At 40.9% G+C, this 23194-nt stretch overlaps 1 protein-coding gene across 1 annotated transcript in view; it reads right to left on the bottom strand.

Annotated features, from left to right (window-relative positions):
* Positions 1-21571, bottom strand: part of LOC128659738 (uncharacterized) — a 63526-nt gene extending 41955 nt beyond the window's left edge. The window contains exon 1 of the mRNA XM_053713318.1: positions 21491-21571. The gene's annotated coding sequence lies outside the window, so the exon portion shown is untranslated. The remainder of the gene's footprint in view (positions 1-21490) is intronic.
* Positions 21572-23194: the final 1623 nt, after the last annotated feature.

Genomic DNA, 23194 nt, shown 5'->3' with positions numbered 1-23194 from the left:
TTTTAATTTTAGAATAGGGTAGGGCATTTTTTTATTTTGGGGGGCTTTGTTATTTTATTAGGGGGCTTAGAGTAGGTGTAATTAGTTTAAAATTGTTGTAATATTTTTCTAATGTTTGTAAATATTTTTTTATTTTTTGTAACTTAGTTCTTTTTTATTTTTTGTACTTTAGTTAGTTTATTTAATTGTATTTATTTGTAGGTATTATATTTAATTAATTTATTGATAGTGTAGTGTTAGGTTTAATTGTAGATAATTGTAGGTATTTTATTTAATTAATTTATTGATAGTGTAGTGTTAGGTTTAATTGTAACTTAGGTTAGGATTTATTTTACAGGTAATTTTGTAATTATTTTAACTAGGTAGCTATTAAATAGTTATTAACTATTTAATAGCTATTGTACCTGGTTAAAATAATTACAAAGTTGCCTGTAAAATAAATATTAATCCTAAAATAGCTACAATATAATTATAATTTATATTGTATCTATATTAGGGTTTATTTTACAGGTAAGTATTTAGCTTTAAATAGGAATAATTTATTTAATAAGAGTTAACAGGACGAGACAGGGATGCCCTCTTTCCCCACTCCTGTATGCTTTGGCCATGGAAGCATTAGCGGCTAAAATTAGGAATACGCAAAACATAACCGGTATCATAATACGTGAGAGGGAATACAAAGTCTCTTTATATGCAGATGACATTTTCATGACCATTACTAACCCAGTGACTTCTTTAGAGGAACTACGTGAAGAATTTCAAATATATAGCAAATTTTCTAACGTTAGAATCAAAACCTCAAAATCTGAATTTATGGGCCTAGGAATCCCCAAATCCACTATTAATCACATAACGACATACTCATATAAATTTCAAAAAACCTCACTAAAATATTTGGGAATATGCATCACTAGTGATCCTCAACAATTGTTCAATGCAAATTACATACTCTTGTTGAAAAATATACAACAAGAGCTACACTCATGGCGCAATAAAACACTATCATGGATGAACAGATTACATGCTGTAAAAATTACCATCTTACCAAAAATGTTGTATATATTTCAAACAATTCCAATTGAATTACCTAAAACCTTCCTTATTAAACTTCAAAATGTACTGAACACCTATCTTTGGAACAACAAACACCTCAGAATAGCCAACCCAACTATTTATAGACCTAAACTTAAGGGAGGGTTAGGTATGCCAAACCTTCAATATAGGGCTGGGCAATAAAAAATTAAAATTGCGATTTTGGACCAAAAAAAACGCAATCGCGATTTAAAAAAAATAATAACTGTTAAACATACATTTCTCACTAAAATATATATATATATATATATATATATATATATATATATATATATAATATTAAATATTAATTAATTGTATAGCAGATGCTTTAAATACCTGTGTTAGGGTCTGTTTGTCAGAAATCATTTAGAACAAAACAAACTGACATTTTCAAATTCCCAAGATTTTACTTTAACTGAAGAAAGGCAAATGACATAGCCTATCCACAGGATACTCTGACAGGACTGTACATAAGTGTGAGATATTCCTTATTAATACTGAGGTAAAACCAATTATAAATGCAAGCTTTGTATTTGAGCTGGGAACAGGGGAGAGCACTAAAGGAAGCAAATGCTGTGCAAGGATGGGGTTAAATCTGATTGTATAGAGTGCTCCACAAGGTTCTGGTTCCGATGTCAGGGTTACGCTTTCCCCGTTAGCTCAGCCTGTACACGCACCCAGTGATCATGCAGAAGGTGGTTTAGGAGTCCAGACTTACAAGCTCTAGTCCAGACAGCCATAGTTAGAGGGGAGAGAAGGTGCTAGCACAGACCAGTTTACTCGGCAGCGGAGAGCTAGCTTATACGAGGCCCCTCCTGTACGTCATAGGGGGCAAGGCTAAAAATTGCATACTCATGATTTTAAAACCGCGTGATTAATCGCGGTTTAAAACCGCCTCCGTGATTAATCATGCAGCCTTACTTCAATACTACCATACAGCAGGAACTCTAGTATGTGTCATAGACTGGTGCAAGCACACCAATCACAAGGAGTGGATACAAATAGAGCATGATCTAGCACACAATGCACAGCTAGGGGCAAGCTGCTGGATTCCTCATATTCACAGAGCATTACACCCTTTAACAAGTACAATAACTAGAATAACACTCAAAATATGGGACATATGCCTTACAAATTGTCCCGCGATATCATCTGTACCTTCACCCCTAACACCTATAAAACACAATCCAGAATTTCAGGTATCTCTTCCTAGTCCTTATATAAAAATGTTGACATTGCAAGATGTAATACCATGCCGTTATTTCTTGGAAAACAAGGTAATTAAATCTAAAAAAGACTTACAAGAAAAGTACAGAAACTACTTTGCTCCATGGTTTAAATACTTTCAAGTACACCACTATATCGCCTCGCACAATAAACACGCCCAATTTTTATAGGCATTTAACACGATTAGAATCAATGTTTATCTCCACTACATACACAAAGGACTCCCTTTCCCTTGTATATAAGTTATTAATTGAACATCACTCTAGGAATCTACCGACCTATACAACAAAATGGTTGAATGAATTCCAAAAGCAAATGACTTCTCGAGAATGGTAAAAAAATCTTTGAGAATATGAATGGGCATACCTCCTCTGTTGCACAATTAGAGACTAATTTAAAATTGTTATGCAGGTGGTACTATACCCCTGTAAGATTAGCTACGATCTTTAAACACAGAGATACATCATGCTGGAGGGCTTGTGGAGGCAGTGACGATTACTGACATATATAGTGGACCTGTCCAAGCCTTACTCATTACTGGCAAGAAATTCAATTGGTAATTGAACATACTATAAATATAAAATTACCATTAGATCCCACAACATTCCTACTGAGTAATATCCCAAAGATCAAGTGTAAGTTGAGACATAGACTATTAATTGTTTTGCTAAATTGTGCTCGGAGATTAATTCCTAGGAATTAGAAATCGGTAAACGTACCCTCTCTTTCAGAATAGAACTCTTTAGTCACACATACACTATTACTTGAGAAATATCACTATTATACTTTTTTTGGGATGAGTATTGTGACTCAAGGGAGTAGTATATTTATGTCACCCTATCAGGTGTTTTGGAAATGTGCAGTCTGACTATGTTCACTGAGGTGTGTGTAATTTTAAAAATGCTTAGAAAATATAAACTTTAATTAGCGAATGGTAGTAAGGTGCATAATAGGTTAAATATTGTACATTATGTTTGTATTATTCTAGCATGTGTCCTACTATTTTAGATACCGATGTCAGATATTCATTTGTAATATGATGTACTATATGTAACAGTCCCTGTATTGTATTTCCTGTTTATTTTTCTAATAAAGAAAATTTAAAAACTAAAAATGTGTGTGTGTGTGTGCATGTGTATGTGTGTGTGTGTGTGTGTGTGTGTGTATATATATATATATATATATATACACACACAAATACAAAAATACATATGTACACTATATAGACATTATATATATATATATATATATATATATATATATATATATATATATATATATATATATATATGTATATATATATATATATATATATATCCTATAATATAAAAGGCCAAGTGCATTTTTCCAAAGCTGTCATGTGCAGTAGAGGACAAACACACTTGGCCTTAGAGCCTACCTGATCTGCTGCCCGCGGTGTGACAAAGGTTTGCGGGAGTGGGCGTGAGCGGGACCAGTGCGTGATGTGGGTGGGCGTGAGCGGGACCAGTGCGTGATGTGGGTGGGACCGGTGCGTGCGAGTGAGAGACATAGAGAAAGAGAGGGGCGAGAGAAGAGAAAGAGAGGGGCGAGAGAAGAGAAAGAGAGGGGCGAGAGAAGAGAAAGAGAGGGGCGAGAGAAGAGAAAGAGAGGGGCGAGAGAAGAGAAAGAGAGGGGCGAGAGAAGAGAAAGAGAGGGGCGAGAGAAGAGAAAGAGAGGGGCGAGAGAAGAGAAAGAGAGGGGCGAGAGAAGAGAAAGAGAGGGGCGAGAGAAGAGAAAGAGAGGGGCGAGAGAAGAGAAAGAGAGGGGCGAGAGAAGAGAAAGAGAGGGGCGAGAGAAGAGAAAGAGAGGGGCGAGAGAAGAGAAAGAGAGGGGCGAGAGAAGAGAAAGAGAGGGGCGAGAGAAGAGAAAGAGAAGGGCGAGAGAAGGGCGAGAGAAGAGAGAGACAAGAGAGAGACGAGAGAGAGACGAGAGACAGAGAGAGCGCGAGAGAGAGCGAGAGAAGAGAAAGAGAGGGGCAAGAGAAGAGAAAGAGAGGGGCAAGAGAAGAGAAAGAGAGGGGCAAGAGAAGAGAAAGAGAGGGGCGAGAGAAGAGAAAGAGAGGGGCGAGAGAAGAGAAAGAGAGGGGCGAGAGAAGAGAAAGAGAGGGGCGAGAGAAGAGAAAGAGAGGGGCAAGAGAAGAGAAAGAGAGGGGCAAGAGAAGAGAAAGAGAGGGGCAAGAGAAGAGAAAGAGAGGGGCGAGAGAAAAGAGAGGGGCGAGAGAAAAGAGAGGGGCGAGAGAAGAGAGGGGCGAGAGAAGAGAAAGAGAAGGGCGAGAGAAAAGAAAGAGAAGGGCGAGAGAAGAGAAAGAGAAGGGCGAGAGAAGAGAAAGAGAAGGGCGAGAGAAGAGAAAGAGAAGGGCGAGAGAAGAGAAAGAGAAGGGCGAGAGAAGAGAAAGAGAAGGGCGAGAGAAGAGAAAGAGAAGGGCGAGAGAAGAGAGAGGGGCAAGAGAAGGGCGAGAGAAGAGAGAGACAAGAGAGAGACGAGAGAGAGAGACGAGAGACAGAGACAGAGAGAGCGCGAGAGAGAGAGCACGAGAGAGAGAGCACGAGAGAGCGAGCACGAGAGAGCGAGAGAGAGAGCACGAGAGAGCGAGAGAGAGAGCACGACAGAGCGAGACCAGGCGTGACATGGGCGGAACCCGGCACGTGCGTGCAAGAAAGACAGATCAAAAGAGAGGGGGGAGAGAGAAAGAGAGATGGGAAAGAGCAAAAAAGAGAGGGGAGAGAGAACAAAATAGAGGGGAGAGAGCAAAAGAGAGGGGGGAGAGAGAGCGAGAGAGAGAGCAAAAGAGAGGGGAAAGAGAAAAATAGAGGGGGGGAAAGAGAGCAAAAGAGAGGGGAAAAAGAGAGGGGGAGAGAGACAAAAAGAGAGGGGGAGAGAGAGACAAAAAGAGAGGGGGAGAGACAGACAAAAAGAGAGGGGGAGAGACAGACAAAAAGAGAGGGGGAGAGAGAGAGACAAAAAGAGAGGGGGAGAGAGAGAGACAAAAAGAGAGGGGGAGAGAGAGAGACAAAAAGAGAGGGGGAGAGAGAGACAAAAAGAGAGGGGGAGAGACAGACAAAAAGAGAGGGGGACAAAAAGAGAGGGGGAGAGAGAGAGACAAAAAGAGAGGGGGGGAGAGAGAGACAAAAAGAGAGGGGGGAAGAGAGAGACAAAAAGAGAGGGGGAGAGAGAGACAAAAAGAGAGGGGGAGAGACAGACAAAAAGAGAGGGGGACAAAAAGAGAGGGGGAGAGAGAGAGACAAAAAGAGAGGGGGGGAGAGAGAGACAAAAAGAGAGGGGGGGAGAGAGAGAGACAAAAAGAGAGGGGGGGAGAGAGAGACAAAAAGAGAGGGGGGGGGAGAGAGACAAAAAGAGAGGGGGGGGGGGGAGAGAGACAAAAAGAGAGGGGGGGGAGAGAGACAAAAAGAGAGGGGGGGGGGGGGGAGAGAGACAAAAAGAGAGGGGGGGGGGAGAGAGAGACCAAAAGAGAGGGGGGGGGAGAGAGAGACCAAAAGAGAGGGGGGGGGAGAGAGAGACCAAAAGAGAGTGGGGGGAGAGAGAGACCAAAAGAGAGGGGGGGGAGAGAGAGACCAAAAGAGAGGGGGGGGAGAGAGAGACCAAAAGAGAGGGGGGGGAGAGAGAGGGGGTTGAGAGAGCAAAAGAGAGGGGGGAGAGAAAAATATATGTCTGCAAATACACAAAAAAAATACATATGTACACTATATAGACATTGTATTTTATATATATATATATATATATATATATATAAATTCACAGCAGTTTTAGCACTCACGATACTTTCCTTATGACCGGGGTGCTCAGCAACAAATTTCATAGACCTCCAACAAAATCAGGCACTCACCGGGTTTGAAGTGGCAAAAAAAACTTTATTCCAACTTGGTGACGTTTCGGGGTTTTACCCCCGTCCTCAGACTCAAACAACAACAACAATGAAATGCTCAACAACCTCCCTTAAATACCCTGTTCACCATACATGTGTTTCAAATAAGCGTTAATTACCTCGTGTGCAAAACCAGGTGTTAGCAAGCACTTAGCATACATTACTAATTAGCATTGTATGAAGCCTAGCAACCAAACACTAGGAATTTAATATGCACCTAAGCAGTAGAATCTATACAATAAACAACATATACCAATATATTTGTGTTTTAAAATGACCATATGATATCCGCTAACGTGACTCATAAAACATCCATTTACCAAATTATGTGTAGCGGTGATTTACCCAGTGTCTGTGCGAGCATCACTAATGGATGCTGTGAAAATGTGTGACTTAGCAACTAATCGCATACCAGACACATAGTATCTAATGTGTTAACTAATTCTACTATTACCCAAAAATTACATATAAACATGTGAAGAAATTTTAAAAAATCTCTAGTAAGCATGTTAAGAAACCTATATATTAATGTGGGGCTATTATAACTATTCCTAGGGCTCAAAAAGGCTCTAAGCATAATTGACCATAGAGGATTATAGTGAGGGCATATACATAGCCCCTATTAACTAATATATCCTAGGTCAAAATTAGACCGGGTGCAATGCAGCAGTGTATATATGGGCTTGTGTATACAGCATTACACTCTATGCAACATAACTGAGTTTGAATAACACATATACAAATAGCTAATACAAGGATATAATTTGTGCTAGGCATGGAAAGATTGGCACTGGAACATTACAGAAAGCTGTGCCATTCAATTTTAGTATTAAGGCCCTTCAGGATCAGTGTGTCCAGTTCAAAAGTCCAGCTAGCCTCTCTCTGCATAAGTATCTTACTCCGGTCCCCTCCTCTTGTTAACGGAGGGACATGATCAATGAGTGTATATCTCAACTCTGATACATTGTGATTGTTCTGTAGGAAGTGGCGTGCCACAGGTTGTTCTGACTCTTTGTTCTTGATAGCTGCACGGATGGCGCTTCTATGGTTAGCCATCCTAGTCCTCAAATCATCACTTGTTTTTTTTTTATTACCTGATGAAACGGCCAGAGAGCTTAACGGCCGAGAAACGCGTTGTTTGCTCCTCAAATAAATGTTTTTTTATATATTATAATACATCTGACTACGCTGTGAATGTGTTATAGTGATCACTTGTTTTATTACAAGCACCGGTGTTTTTCTTCTGAGTAAGACGGACTTTATGTTACATCGCTCCACACCTGTTGTGCTTTGGAGATTTCTAACACCTGTGTACCTGACTCACTGAGTTTCCAGACGTACCTATCCTACACACACTCCGCGTGCAGAGGATCTTCTATCACCGCAGCCTGTGACCGAGATCGGGACTGACCATTTGGTCGCAACTTCTGACCGGGACTGCTGACGGATTAAACCTACACATATCCTGTGTATAAAGAAATCTGCCTCTCCGAGTTCTTTGTGACATCCATCCAAGGTGGATCAAGGTGGATCTGTATAGGAGAGATCCCCCAGCGTACTGACTGCTGCTAAAGGTCAGCCTGCCCGCATGCACTACTTGTGAGTGCCAACTCTCTTGTGAGTACCTTTCTTACGAGTTTGTGATTGTTTTTGCTCCGGATTTGACAGTACAATATTGCACTATCAGGCGCTCTCTTTTTTCCTGTTTCCACTGTCATCGCTTGTTTTTCCTACCTAGAACAAACTACAAGGATAGCGTAGTAAATATACCACACATTTGGTGGTGCATGTCAACCTATGTTTATGGAAGTATTTTTTCCTGTTACTCAGATGATGAAAGAAGGATCCCGTCAGCATTCCATTACATGTGGTACAACCGCTATATTTATAGCAACCAGATTTTGTATTATCCAACCATGTCTTTGTCTTGTAGCAATGTGTCGGGTCCATTTTTTGAAGAATGTCTTTAGAGATCTTCCTCTCCTTAATCCTATTCTTGGTGTGTCCATCTTATTGAAGGGTAGTGTATCAACACTGCAGAGTATCTCCCAATTATCCTTTAGAATTCTACCAGACTCATTTTTATATGCCGAGTATGTCATAGCCAGGGTCATTTTGTCCTCACTCATTACATTCATCTTTTTGTTTCTAACATCTTTGTCATTCAATGCAGATATATGTTCATTCAGAAGTCGGTTATGGTACCCCCTCTGTAGGAAATGTTGTCTCATCTCCTCCACTTGTATTTCTGCTTGCTTTTCATCTGTGTTATTTCTTACTACTCTGCTGAATTGAGATTTTGGAAGGGCTTTCTTCAAGGCAGGTGGGTGGCAGCTAGATGCTTCGAATAAAGAATTTTTATCCGTCGGTTTTCGGTACAATGTGGTGTTAATCCTATTGTCTTTTTTGTATAGTTTAAGATTTAGGAATTCAATCTCGTTCCTGTTGTGATTCAGCTTGAATTTCAATGATTGATGTTCTGAGTTAAGTTCATTGAACCATGTTATGAGGTCCTCTTCCTGTCCTGTCCATACCAGTAGTAGGTCATCAATATATCTCTTGAAATAGATGATTTCTGACCTTTGGAAGCTCACTGTTCCGTTGTTTTCAAGTTCCGACATAAATAAGATAGTATACGAAGGTGCCACGCTGGAGACCATAGCTGTGCCCATTAGTTGGAGAAAAAAAAATGGTTTTCAAAGCGAAAAGTTTTCTGCAGGCATGTCTCCAATAAATCCAGTATGAGTTCAATAGGTGGGCCCACATACTGCCAAGGCTGCCAAGCCTTCTTGGTGGGGAATGACCGTATACAAGCTAGTGACATCAAGTGTCACTAGCAAGTCTTCTTCCTTGACATTTAGGTCTCTAAGGGATATGATAACTTCGTTGGAATCTTTGATATATGTATTCATGTTCTGGACCAGGGGTTGCAGTAGGCTATCCACATAAATCGCCAGTGGTTAAATAAGTAACCCACCGCAGGAATGATGGGGCGTCCGGGAGGTCTTTGTGGATCTTAGGTAATGTGTAGAAGATAGGAGTCTTTGGGTAATCAACCTTTAGGTATGCCATTGTTTGTTGGTCTATCCATTTATCATTATACACATCCGTAAGATAGTCATCTATCTCTTTCTTGAACTTTTGAGTTGGATCGCTTGGCAATTTGCAATAAACCAACGTATCGTCCAATTGGGAGAGTATTTCTTCCTGGTAGTAACTGTAATCCAAGATGACAATTGCCCCACCTTTGTCCGCTCTCCTTAGCACAATAGTGTTATCTTCAGCCAAACTCTTCATGGCTGCTCTCTCTTTTTTACTCAAATTGAATCTGACTGCTTCCTTTTGTTCTAAAAAATATCAGATACACAGCCAAGATAAAAGAGGAAACCAGCTGGTATCAATAAGAGGCACCAAAAATAGAACAAAAATTATCAAAATAAATGTGATAAAAATTAATAAGATCAGTATAGCACAAAATGGTCAGAGTGAAAATATATAAGCACAAATATCACACATTGTCACATCCTTATGGGTATGATGGGTTAATCCTTCCAGCCTCATTCTCATCTTACAACACCTTTATAAGGCACACCTCTGTATAGTATCATTGCTTGGTATTGAATGTCTTAACTACAGAGATACTAACCTCTCCGATATCCTCGGACTACTTTTTGTCCCAACCATTGCTTTTAGTCTCTTGCTGAGACTATCTCTGACCTTCTACATCAGAACTCTTAACTTTCAGCAATTACCGCTGTACCGGATCCTTCAGCCACCTCTCCCAGCTCGGTTTGCCTCAACTCCGGATCCTACACGCTCAGCTGCTTGGCGGGTGACGTCACCGACGGCCGCATCAGATTCATCCGCAGCCCCACGCTGCAAACATCTCTCGGCTGCTCTCTGCTACTACTCACCGCTCTGCACACTAACAGTATCTACGCTATCAGCCACAGGCAACTTTGGTACAACAACTACGATTGGTAACGATCTTTGACTTATTATTTGTCCCATGATATTTCAGTAGTTATGCTCACTTAACATATCTCTATCTACGTTGCTCATCTTATTTGTGTGATCACTTACCATATATCCTTACTATCCACCATGTTGTCTTGCTAGTTTCAGTGTCATTCAGATATTGACACTGAGCTAGTAAATAACTATATTAACATCCTTAGCAGTTTATACTTGTATCAGAACCAACTTGTATATATTAATGCTTGGGATTACACACCTATATTTAAACAACTATTGATATGTACTGTTACATGCCTGAGGCCTATTCCTACTATGTCTAAGAGTAACTTAGTGAATCTACTTATAATAGTAATAACAAGACTTTGTATGTCTGGGTTGTTACAGGAATACCAAGCCCAAAAAAGATATATAGGTGTAATGAATCCTGCAGAGCTCTCTAATTATGTGGTCACTCTAGGCCAAAAGGTGGATCAATTAAATTTAGGCCTGAGAGATTTACAAATAGAAAACCAAACCTTGAAAAATATTATTAAAGAAGGGCTTACCCCAGTACCTCATCACACTGACACCCCACCAGAGCCCCCTGTTAGTCCACCTGATAAGTTTAGTGGTGACAGGAAGCAATTCAGACAGTTCATTAATGCCTGCACTTTATTCTTTACTTTAAAACCAAAAACCTTTACAACTGACAAAATCAAGGTTTTAACAATGATATCCTATTTAAGGGGTGAACCCAGGGTTTGGGCAGATTCACTTTACGAACAAAATAGTCCTATGTTAAATTCACTTGATGACTTCCTCAGTTCCTTATCCTCCCTATATGAGGACCCCCATAGACAAAGCACTGCAGAGCACAAACTCAGGAATCTGAAGCAAAATAAAAGAGCTGTGGAAGATTACATTTCTGAGTTTAAAATCTGGCAATTAGATTCAGGCTGGAATCAAGTATCCCTAAAAAGTCAGTTCAGACTAGGACTCTCAGAACATATTAAAGATGAATTTGCAAGACTAGACTTACCAGAAAATTTGGAAGGTTTAATGCAACTAAGCATAAAGATTGATCACAGAATTAGAGAGAGAAAACAGGAAAAAGTTTCTCATGACACCAATATTAAATACCATGAACCCCGAAGTCCTTTACAACTAAAGGGTACAGAGGAGCCAATGGATATCGGTGCCATCAAGGGACCTCTCACTTTAGAGGAGAAAAACAGACGAAGACTTAATCACCTATGTCTATATTGTGCTTCAAAGGAACATGATGTTTCCACTTGCCCAGTACTTAAAAGAACTAAAAAGGGTAAGAACTCTGACACATTGTTAACTTTGAAAATTACCAACTCCCAGGTAACAAACTGTATTATTCCAATCTCTTTGCAGTGGGACCACCGCCGCCTCAGCTCTGAAGCTGTTATTGACTCTGGCGCATATTCCTGTTATATTGACTATGCACTCGTCAAATTTAATAAAATACCTCTTGTTAAGAAGCACAAACCTGTTCTGGTGCGCCTTATTGATGGCAAACAACTTGAGTCAGGGCCTATAACACACCAGACAGTACCCATACTGGTAACAACACATAATAACCACCGCGAGTACATAACCTTTGATGTACTTACTTCACCTATCTATTCTTTGATACTTGGGTTACAATGGCTAAGGTTACACCAACCCACGATACTATGGGATTCCAACACTGTGCATTTTAACTCTCCATATTGTCAATCTACATGTACACCAAATACACAAATACTGTCAGTCACAGAGGTTCAAATACCACAACAATACAAAGAATTTGAGCAAGTTTTCTGTAAAAGAGAGGCCGAAACACTCCCACCACATAGGCCATATGACTGCCCAATAGATTTAATCCCGGGATCAGATATTCCCTATGGCCACATTTTTCCACTATCTGAAAATGAGTTATCTCATTTAAAAACATATATAAACGAAAACTTACGGAAAGGGTTTATAAGACCTTCCACCTCTCCAGCAGGAGCAGGTATCTTTTTTGTCAAAAACAAAGATCATTCCCTGCGTCCCATTGTAGATTATAGGGAATTAAATAAAAGAACTGTTAAAAACCGTTACCCCCTTCCTTTGATTCCAGAGTTAATAGAACATCTTAGGGGAGCATCTATATTTACAAAGCTTGACTTAAGGGGTGCATATAATCTGATAAGAATTAGACCAGGTGATGAATGGCTTACGGCGTTCAGAACCCGTTATGGACTATACGAATACACCGTAATGCCTTTCGGGCTCTGTAACGCCCCTGCTACCTTTCAAAGGTTCATAAATGATATATTCAGAGATCTACTTGATATGTCAATGGTGATTTACCTAGACGACATATTAATTTATTCATCTAACATTGATGAACACATTAAGCTAGTCAGAACTGTATTATCTAGGCTACAGGCACATCACTTGTACGTGAAACTAGAGAAGTGTATCTTCCATTCTCAGGAGATTACATTTCTGGGATACCACATCACACCACAGGGTATCTCCATGGAAACCGACAAGGTTTCAACTATACTTAACTGGCCAATCCCAAAAACGAAGAAAGACGTTCAGAAGTTTTTAGGGTTTTCTAATTTCTACCGAAAATTTATAAGGAATTTCGCTAGCATAACTAAACCCCTAACTGAACTAACAAAGAACCAAACTCCATTCATATGGTCACAAAGCACAAACAAAGTTTTCCAGTATTTGAAAACATGTTTTACTACAGCACCCATACTTTCTTTTCCCAAATCAAATCTCCAATATATTTTAGAGGTTGACGCCTCCCACTACGCTATTGGCGCCATCCTATCCCAACGCCCCTCACCTCAAGAACCCATTCACCCTATTGCATTCTATTCTAGAGTTCTTACAGCTTCAGAATTAAATTATCATATTGGAGAGAAGGAGCTACTTGCCATGAAAGCAGCTCTAGAGCATTGGAGGCATCTCCTAGAGGGTACTGACAAACCTATCCAAATATATACAGATCATAGAAACCTCCAATACCTCAAAACCCATAGGACATTGACTTCTAGACAAGTCAGATGGAGTCTTTTCTTTTCAAGGTTCACATACAACATAACTTATAGACCCGCATCAAAAAATAAAAAAGCTGACATTCTTTCAAGACTACCTGAATTACCTACTGTACAACCACCATATGGAACTATCATTCCAGATCACTGCTTTCGAGAATCACTTGGTTTACTATTTAATGAAGGATTTTCCTTCCAAGATCATCAGCAAACTGATGTTACATTGCCTCAACACTTGCTAAAAAGAGGTAGTGACGGGTTATACCATAAAGACAATAAGGTATATGTACCTCCATCTCTAAGAATCTCTATACTTAACGCCATGCATGATTCAACCTTAACAGGACACCCAGGGGTACAAAGGACCTTAGAACTTACTAAGAGATCTTACTGGTGGCCACATATGTCCACAGATATACAGAAATACATTCAGTCTTGTGACATCTGCACTACCTGCAAGATTGAAAAACACAAGCCGGTAGGATACTTACTCTCCTTACCCATACCTGAAAAACCTTGGACTCATATAGCTGCTGACTTTATAGTCGAGCTACCAAAATCCAGCAATAATACCACTATCATGGTGGTTGTTGATTTGTTCACGAAGATGGCACACTTCATTCCGTTTCACAAACTGCCTACCTCTATCGAATCCGCATCCCTACTTATTGATAATGTCATAAAACTACATGGGTTGCCTCTGTCAATTACCACAGACAGGGGAACGCAATTTACTTCTAGAATGTGGAGAGAACTCTGTAAGGCTCTTTCCATTGAACAACGTTTAAGTACCGCATACCATCCCCAGACTAACGGTCAAACGGAGCGAACGAATCAGTGGTTGGAGGAATATCTTAGATGTTTTGCCACGCAAAATCAAGATAACTGGTCATCACTACTTCCATTGGCAGAGTTTGCCCATAACAACGCTCATCATTCCACTATCAAGACCACTTCGTTCTTCGCCAACTATGGTTTTCATCCACTGTTTCATATCAATCCTCAATATGACAGTCAGTGCCCAGTAGTTAATGACACCACTAACAGTATCGCTGAAACCTTTACTATTCTTGCCGACAATATCAAAACTGCTCAGGATAGACAGAAAGTTTACTATAATCTAAGGAGGAGACCAGCACCCGAATATATGATTGGAGATCTGGTGTGGCTATCAACGAGGAACCTTCGTCTCAGTACACCCACAAGGAAATTGAATAGGTTCTACATTGGACCCTTCCCAATTAAAAGGATAGTAAACTCCAATGCAGTCACTTTGCAACTCCCCGACGACTATAGGATACACCCCACCTTTCACGTTAACCTGCTAAAACCGTACAAAGAATTAAGAAATCCATCTACTAGTTCTACTTCTCAGGTTCCTATTATTCCAGATAGTGAATTTGAGGTGGAGAAAATATTAGACTCAAGAAGAGTCTCTGGCCGCTTGCAGTACTTGATACGTTGGAAAGGGTATTCATCTGAAGATGATTCCTGGGAGCCTTCCGTTAACCTGTCCGCCCCAAGACTCATTTCTATCTTCCATCGGCGTAATCCGGACAGGCCACATCCTTGAACCCCAGAGTGGTTCATTTTGGGGGACCCCTCTGTCACATCCTTATGGGTATGATGGGTTAATCCTTCCAGCCTCATTCTCATCTTACAACACCTTTATAAGGCACACCTCTGTATAGTATCATTGCTTGGTATTGAATGTCTTAACTACAGAGATACTAGCCTCTCCGATATCCTCGGACTACTTTTTGTCCCAACCATTGCTTTTAGTCTCTTGCTGAGACTATCTCTGACCTTCTACATCAGAACTCTTAACTTTCAGCAATTACCGCTGTACCGGATCCTTCAGCCACCTCTCCCAGCTCGGTTTGCCTCAACTCCGGATCCTACACGCTCAGCTGCTTGGCGGGTGACGTCACCGACGGCCGCATCAGATTCATCCGCAGCCCCACGCTGCAAACATCTCTCGGCTGCTCTCTGCTACTACTCACCGCTCTGCACAGTAACAGTATCTACGCTATCAGCCACAGGCAACTTTGGTACAACAACTACGATTGGTAACGATCTTTGACTTATTATTTGTCCCATGATATTTCAGTAGTTATGCTCACTTAACATATCTCTATCTACGTTGCTCATCTTATTTGTGTGATCACTTACCATATATCCTTACTATCCACCATGTTGTCTTGCTAGTTTCAGTGTCATTCAGATATTGACACTGAGCTAGTAAATAACTATATTAACATCCTTAGCAGTTTATACTTGTAACCTGGTTGGACTGTAGTATAGCAAACCACGCCCCTAGAACACGGGGCTGCATGTTCTAGGGACGTGTTTTGCTATACTACGGTCCAACCAGAAGCCAGTTGCCTAAGGGGCATGTTTACAGAGCTCATGGCTAGCGTTAGAGTATCCTTTTGGCGCTCCCTGTGGCCGCAATTTATCACCTACTACGCCCAGGAGACCATCTGTTATCCTGCTCGTCTTGCCTACAATTGGTAAACACTGTGGGAACTGCATCACATGTTGGATCCCCTTGCTAGGACAAGTTTACCAGCTCCAAACGTTTTGGGAGTCTGCCGGGTGACTCTTTAGACCTGGCCTGCTGTCACTGCACATTGGTGCTTTTTACCACGTGAGTAGGTTCACTATTTACCTGCATTTCCATTCTTCTGGTCGCTCTGATTTGCACTATGTGGCGCCCTCTGTCTCTTGTTTTACAGTTCCTTTTGTTCTGTTGTTGATCTATTCAGATCTTTCTCCATTTTATTGCAAAAGGTTTGTATCGTGTGGATAGTACTTTTAGGGTCAAAACACCATTTCTTTCTGAAGTCTAATCTGTGTTGACCTTTCGGAGGTCCTCTTAACATGGTTCAATGAACTTAACTCAGAACATCAATCATTGAATTTCAAGATGAATCACAACAGGAACAAGACTTAATTCCAAGATCTTAATCTATACAAAAAGGACAATAGGATTAGCACCACATTGTACCGGAAACTGACGGATAACAATTCTTTATTGGAGGCATCGAGCTGCCTCCCGTCTGCCTTGAAGAAAGCCCTTCCAAAATCTCAATTCATCAGAGTAGAAAAAATAACAGATGAAAAGCAAGCATAAATACAAGTGGAGGAGATGAGACAATGTTTCCAACAGAGGGGGTACCATAACCGACTTTTAAATGAACATATATCTGCATTGAATGACAAGGATGTTAGAAACAAAAAGATGAATGTAATGAGTGAGGACAAAATGACCCTGGCTATGACATACTCAGCAGATAAAAATGAGTCTGGTAGAATTCTAAAGGATAATTGGGAGATACTCTGCAGTGACGATACACTACCCTTCAATAAGATGGACACACCAAGAATAGGATTCAGGAGAGGAAGATCTCTAAAAGACATTCTTCAAAAAACGGACCCGACACATTGCTACAAGACAAAGACATGGTTGGATAATACAAAATCTGGTTGCTACAAATGTAGCGGTTGTACCACATGTAATGGAATGCTGACAGGGATCCTTCTTTCATCATCCGAGGAACAGGAAAAAATACTTCCATAAACACAGGTTGACATGCACCACCAAATTTGTGGTATATTTACTACACTGTCCTTGTACTTTGTTCTATGTAGGAAAAACAAGTGATGATTTGAGGACTAGGATGGCTAACCATAGAAGCGCCATCCATGCAGCTATCAAGAACAAAGAGTCAGAACAACCTGTGGCATGCCACTTCCTACAGAACAATCACAATGTATCAGAGTTGAGATATATACTCATTGATCATGTCCCTCTGTTAACAAGAGGAGGGGACCGGAATAAGATTTTTATGCAGAGAGGCTAGATGGACTTTTGAACTGGACACACTGATCCCGAAGGGCCTTAATACTAAAATTGAATAGCACAGCTTTCTGTAATGTTGTGTGTTTGTCCGAAGCTGTCATGCGCAGTAGAGACAGCACAAGGACAAACACACTTGGCCTTAGAGTCTACCTGATATGCTGTCTGCGGCGTGACACCGGTGGGTGGGAGTGGGACCGGGCGTGTGCATGCAAGAGAGACAGATCAAAAGAGAGGGGGGGGAGAGAGAAAGAGAGATGGGAAAGAGCAAAAAAAGAGGGGGGATAAGAGAGAGGAGAGAGAGAGAAGAGGAGAACAAGAGCTGGGGGGAGAGAGCAAAAGAGAGGGGAGGAAGAGCGAGAGAGAGGAGGGAAGGAAGAGAGAGAGCGTGAGAGAGAGAGAGAGAGAGAGGGGAGGGAAGGAAGAGAGAGAGAGAGAGCGTGAGAGAGAGAGAGAGAGAGAGAGAGAGAGAGAGAGAGAGAGAGAGAGAGAGAGAGAGAGAGAGAGAGAGAGAGAGAGAGAGAGAGAGAGAGAGAGAGAGAGAGAGAGAGAGAGAGAGAGAGAGAGAGAGAGAGAGAGAGAGAGAGAGAGAGAGAAGGAAGAGAGAAGAGAGAGAGAGAAGGAAGAGAGAGAGAGAGAGAGAGAGAGAGAGAGAGAGAGAGAGAGAGAGAGAGAGAGAGAGAGAAGGAAGAGAGAGAGAGAGAGAGAGAGAGAGAGAGAAGGAAGAGAGAGAGAGAGAGAGAGAGAGAGAAGAGAGAGAGAGAGAGAAGGAAGAGAGAGAGAGAGAGAGAGAGAGAGAGAGAGAGAGAGAGAGAGAGAGAGAGAGAGAGAGAGAGAGAGAGAGAGAGAGAGAGAGAGAGAGAGAGAGAGAGAGAGAGAGAGAGAGAGAGAGAGAGAGAGAGAGAGAGAGAGAGAGAGAGAGAGAGAGAGAGAGAGAGAGAGAGAGAGAGAGAGAGAGAGAGAGAGAGAGAGAGAGAGAGAGAGAGGGAAGGAAGAGAGAGAGCGCGAGAGAGGGGAGGGAAGGGAAGGAAGAGAGAGAGCGAGAGAGAGAGAGCGAGAGAGAGAGAGCGAGAAGGGAGGGAAGGAAGAGCGATAGAGAGCGAGAGTGAGGGGAGGGAAGGAAGAGCGATAGAGAGCGAGAGTGAGGGGAGGGAAGGAAGAGCGAGAGAGAGCGAGAGTGGAGGGAAGGAAGAGCGAGAGAGAGAGCGAGAGTGGAGGGAAGGAAGAGCGAGAGCGAGAGAGCGAGCGAGAGAGAGAGAGAGAGCGAGAGAGCGAGCGAGAGAGAGAGAGAGAGAGAGAGAGGAGGGAAGGAAGAGAGAGCAAGCGAGAGAGGGGAGGGAAGGAAGAGAGAGAGCGAAAGAAAGAGAGAGCGAAAGAGAGAGCAAAAGAGAGGGGGGAGAGCGAGCGCAAAGTGTGTATTAACCCTTCACTAGCACAGAGAGCAGCACAGTTTGTATTAACCCTTCATTAGCAACAAAGAGCAGCATAATGTGTATTAACCATTCACTAGCAGAGAGCTACAGTGTGTATTAACCATTCACTAGCACAGAGAGCAGCACATTGTGTATTAACCCTTCACTAGCACAGAAAGCTGCACAGTGTGTATTAACCCTTCACTAGCAGAGAGCTACAGTGTGTATTAACCATTCACTAGCACAGAGAGCAGCACATTGTGTATTAATCATTCACTAGCAACAAAGAGCAGCACAATGTGTATTAACCATTCACTAGCACAGAAAGCTGCACAGTGTGTATTAACTCTTCACTAGCACAGAGAGCAGCACAGTGTGTATTAACCCTTCACTAGCACTGAGAGCAGCACAGTGTGTATTAACCCTTCACTAGCACAGAGAGCAGCACAGTGTGTATTAACCCTTCACTAGCACTGAGAGCAGCACAGTGTGTATTAACCCTTCACTAACACAGAGAGCAGCACAGTGTGTATTAACCCTTCACTAGCACAGAGAGCAGCACAGTGTGTATTAACCCTTCACTAGCACTGAGAGCAGCACAGTGAGTATTAACCCTTCACTAGCACAGATAGCAGCACAGTGTGTATTAACCCTTCACTAGCACAGAGAGCAGCACAATGTGTATTAACCATTCACTAGCACAGAAAGCTGCACAGTGTGTATTAACCATTCACTAGCACTGAGAGCAGTACAGTGTGCATTAACCCTTCACTAACACAGAGAGCAGCACAGTGTGTATTAACCCTTCACTAGCACAGAGAGCAGCACAGTGTGTATTAACCCTTCACTAGCACAGAGAGAAGCACAGTGTGTATTAACCCCTCACTAGCACAGAGAGCAGCACAGTGTGTATTAACCCTTCACTAGCACAGAGAGAAGCACAGTGTGTATTAACCCCTCACTAGCACAGAGAGCAGCACAGTGTGTATTAACCCCTCACTAGCACAGAGAGCTGCACAGTGTGTATTAACCCTTCACTAGCACAGAGAGCTGCACAGTGTGTATTAACCCTTCACTAGCACAGAGAGCAGCACAGTGTGTATTTGTCATGATCCTCCTATTCCACCTTAAATATGTCAAGCACTTATCACATACCACCTTTTCATCCTGTTAACAACCAACCTGAACTCAATATATACCAGCTTCCTCCCATGGTCCTTTGCTGGTTTATTGAAGTTGTTCTAGCTACAGTTTCCAGTCCTCACCTATACTATAGCTTATTAGGGATTAACCTGTTCTGTTTAATTCCTATTTACTACAGCATTACCTACCTTAAACCGGAGCTGTCACTACATCTCCTCTGCAAATCCTCAGACTGCACCTCCCTCTACTACGGTCTGCTTGCCGGTCACTCCTAACAACTTGGCGTGACACGTTACACACTCGACAGGAAGCGCAAGACCGGAGCGTGCACACAGCGCACTAACCTGTCACCGGGACCGGATATCTGTGAGTAACACTGACCGCACACGCAGCAGCTGCACGCTGCATGAAGAGGAATCTCCGTTCACGTTACTCCAGGACAGGTGCCGTATAGCTTGCTTAATAACAGACATTGTGCATATAGTTTGTGAACATTGCCCTAACAAATTACAACTGTGTTATTCGCATACAGACTTGATACTTGTATGATAGGGAAGCTGCTCAAGGTGTACCTCACTCAGATAAACTCTCCTAAAACGTGTGCAGTAAGTATTACCATCTGCATTGTTATCTGAGAACTCTCACTACTATTACATTCTCAAGTTCTATTAACCTCTGCAGTACTGAACTCCCTGCATAGTACCTTCCACCAGTTGCTGCCAGACTTAAGTCCCATTAATAGAACCTCCGGTTAGTGGGTACAAGTCATTAGGCAATATCAATCACAAAAGATATACAGTTCACTAAAGCAAAATAGTGTACTGTCCTCATCTACTTTGTGACAACAACATCAATTTGTTTATACTACTCCGATAATTACAACATAAGATTGCTGAACATTACAGTATTAACCCTTCACTAGCACTGAGAGCTGCAAAGTGTGTATTAACCCATTAACTAGCACAGAGAGCAGCACAGTGTGTATTAAACCTTCACTAGCACAGAGAGCAGCACAGTGTGTATTAACCCTTCACTGGCACAGAGAGCAGCACAGTGTGTATTAACCCTTCACTAGCAGAGAGCTACAGTGTGTATTAACCCTTCACTAGCACAGAGAGCTGCACAGTGTGTATTAACCCTTCACTAGCACAGAGAGCAGCACAGTGTGTATTAACCCTTCACTAGCACAGAGAGCAGCACAGTGTGTATTAACCCTTCACTGGCACAGAGAGCTGCACAGTGTGTATTAACCCTTCACTAGCACAGAGAGCAGCACAGTGTGTATTAACCCTTCACTAGCACAGAGAGCAGCACAGTGTGTATTAACCCTTCACTAGCACAGAGAGCAGCACAGTGTGTATTAACCCTTCACTAGCACAGAGAGCAGCACAGTGTGTATTAACCCCTTCACTAGCACAGAGAGCAGCACAGTGTGTATTAACCCTTCACTGGCACAGAGAGCAGCACAGTGTGTATTAACCCTTCACTAGCACAGAGAGCTGCACAGTGTGTATTAACCCTTCACTGGCACAGAGAGCAGCACAGTGTGTATTAACCCTTCACTAGCACAGAGAGCTGCACAGTGTGTATTAACCCTTCACTGGCACAAAGAGCAGCACAGTGTGTATTAACCCTTCACTAGCACAGAGAGCCATTTACTAGGACAGAGAGCAGCACAGGGAGTGTATAACCTTTCACTAGCACGAACAATTAAACATCAGTTACTATCTCATTGCCTGGCACAAGCACTAAATGAAAACATTGATAACAACTGACAATTTTTCAGCAATTCAGAAATAAACACAAACTTATAATCACACAATACACAGCCTGACTCACTCACCCAGCTGCAGCTGTACAGGAAGTAAATAAGGGGAGGGATTAAGGAAAACAACAGTTTCCAGAACACACAGAAAAGTCACATGTCCAGCACCAGCCTATCACCACGTAGTCTAGCTGCAGACTTGAGTTCCACTCTAGACAGGAAACATGTGACCTCCATTGACTCTAGACAGGAAACATGTGACCTCCACTCAAAGCTTTTTTTTTTTTTTTTTTTTTTTTTTAAACTTTAATGTAACAGACAACATATAGACAATCACTCTGAAAACGAAACATTTTGCAGCTTTCTTGTTCATCTTAATCATGTGCACTCACAGTGGTTTATGCTGATTGTCATTTATAAGGTAACCACTGTGAGTGCACATTAAGAAGAACAAGAAAGCTGCAAAATGTTTGTTTTCAGAATGATTGTCTATAGGTTGTTTGTTACATTAAAGTTTAAAAAAAAAAAAAAAAAAGCTTTGAGTGGAGGTCACATGTTTCCTGTCTAGAGTGGAGCTCCAGTCTGCAGCTAGACCCTTCTCAGCTATCAGGCAAAAAGAAAATGTGGAAATATTTCAGAAACGGGTTGGATGCAGATAACAGCTACACAATATATATTATTAACACTAGCACATAACAGTTACACAATATATATTATTAACACTAGCACATAACAGTTACACAATATATGTTATTAACACTAGCACATAACTGTTACACAATATATATTATTAACACTAGCACATAACAGCTACACAATATATATTATTAACACTAGCACATAACAGTTACACACTATATATTATTAACACTAGCACATAACAGTTACACAATATATATTATTAACACTAGCACATAACAGTTACACAATATATATTATTAACACTAGCACATAACAGCTACACAATATATATTATTAACACTAGCACATAACAATTACACAATATATATTATTAACACTAGCACATAGCAGTTACACACTATATATTATTAACACTAGCACATAACAGCTACACAATATATATTATTAACACTAGCACATAACAGTTACACAATATATATTATTAACACTAGCACATAGCAGTTACACAATATATATTATTAACACTAGCACATAACAGTTACACAATATATATTATTAACACTAGCACATAACAGCTACACAATATATATATATTATTAACACTAGCACATAACAGCTACACAATATATATTATTAACACTAGCACATAACAGCTACACAATATATATTATTAACACTAGCACATAGCAGTTACACAATATATATTATTAACACTAGCACATAACAGCTATACAATATATATTATTAACACTAGCACATAACAGCTACACAATATATATTATTAACACTAGCACATAACAGCTACACAATATATATTATTAACACTAGCACATAACAGTTACACAATATATATTATTAACACTAGCACATAACAGCTACACAATATATATTATTAACACTAGCACATAACAGCTACACAATATATATTATTAACACTAGCACATAACAGCTACACAATATATATTATTAACACTAGCACATAACAGCTACACAATATATATTATTAACACTAGCACATAACAGCTACACAATATATATTATTAACACTAGCACATAACAGCTACACAATATATATTATTAACACTAACACATAACAGCTACATAAAATATATTATTAGCACTAGCACATAACAGCTACAC

The sequence above is a fragment of the Bombina bombina genome, chromosome 5, assembly GCF_027579735.1.
Source record: "Bombina bombina isolate aBomBom1 chromosome 5, aBomBom1.pri, whole genome shotgun sequence".
NCBI classification, from domain to species: Eukaryota; Metazoa; Chordata; class Amphibia; order Anura; family Bombinatoridae; genus Bombina; species Bombina bombina.
Note: the sequence above shows the minus strand (reverse complement) of the source record. Positions and strands in the feature narration are given on the sequence as shown.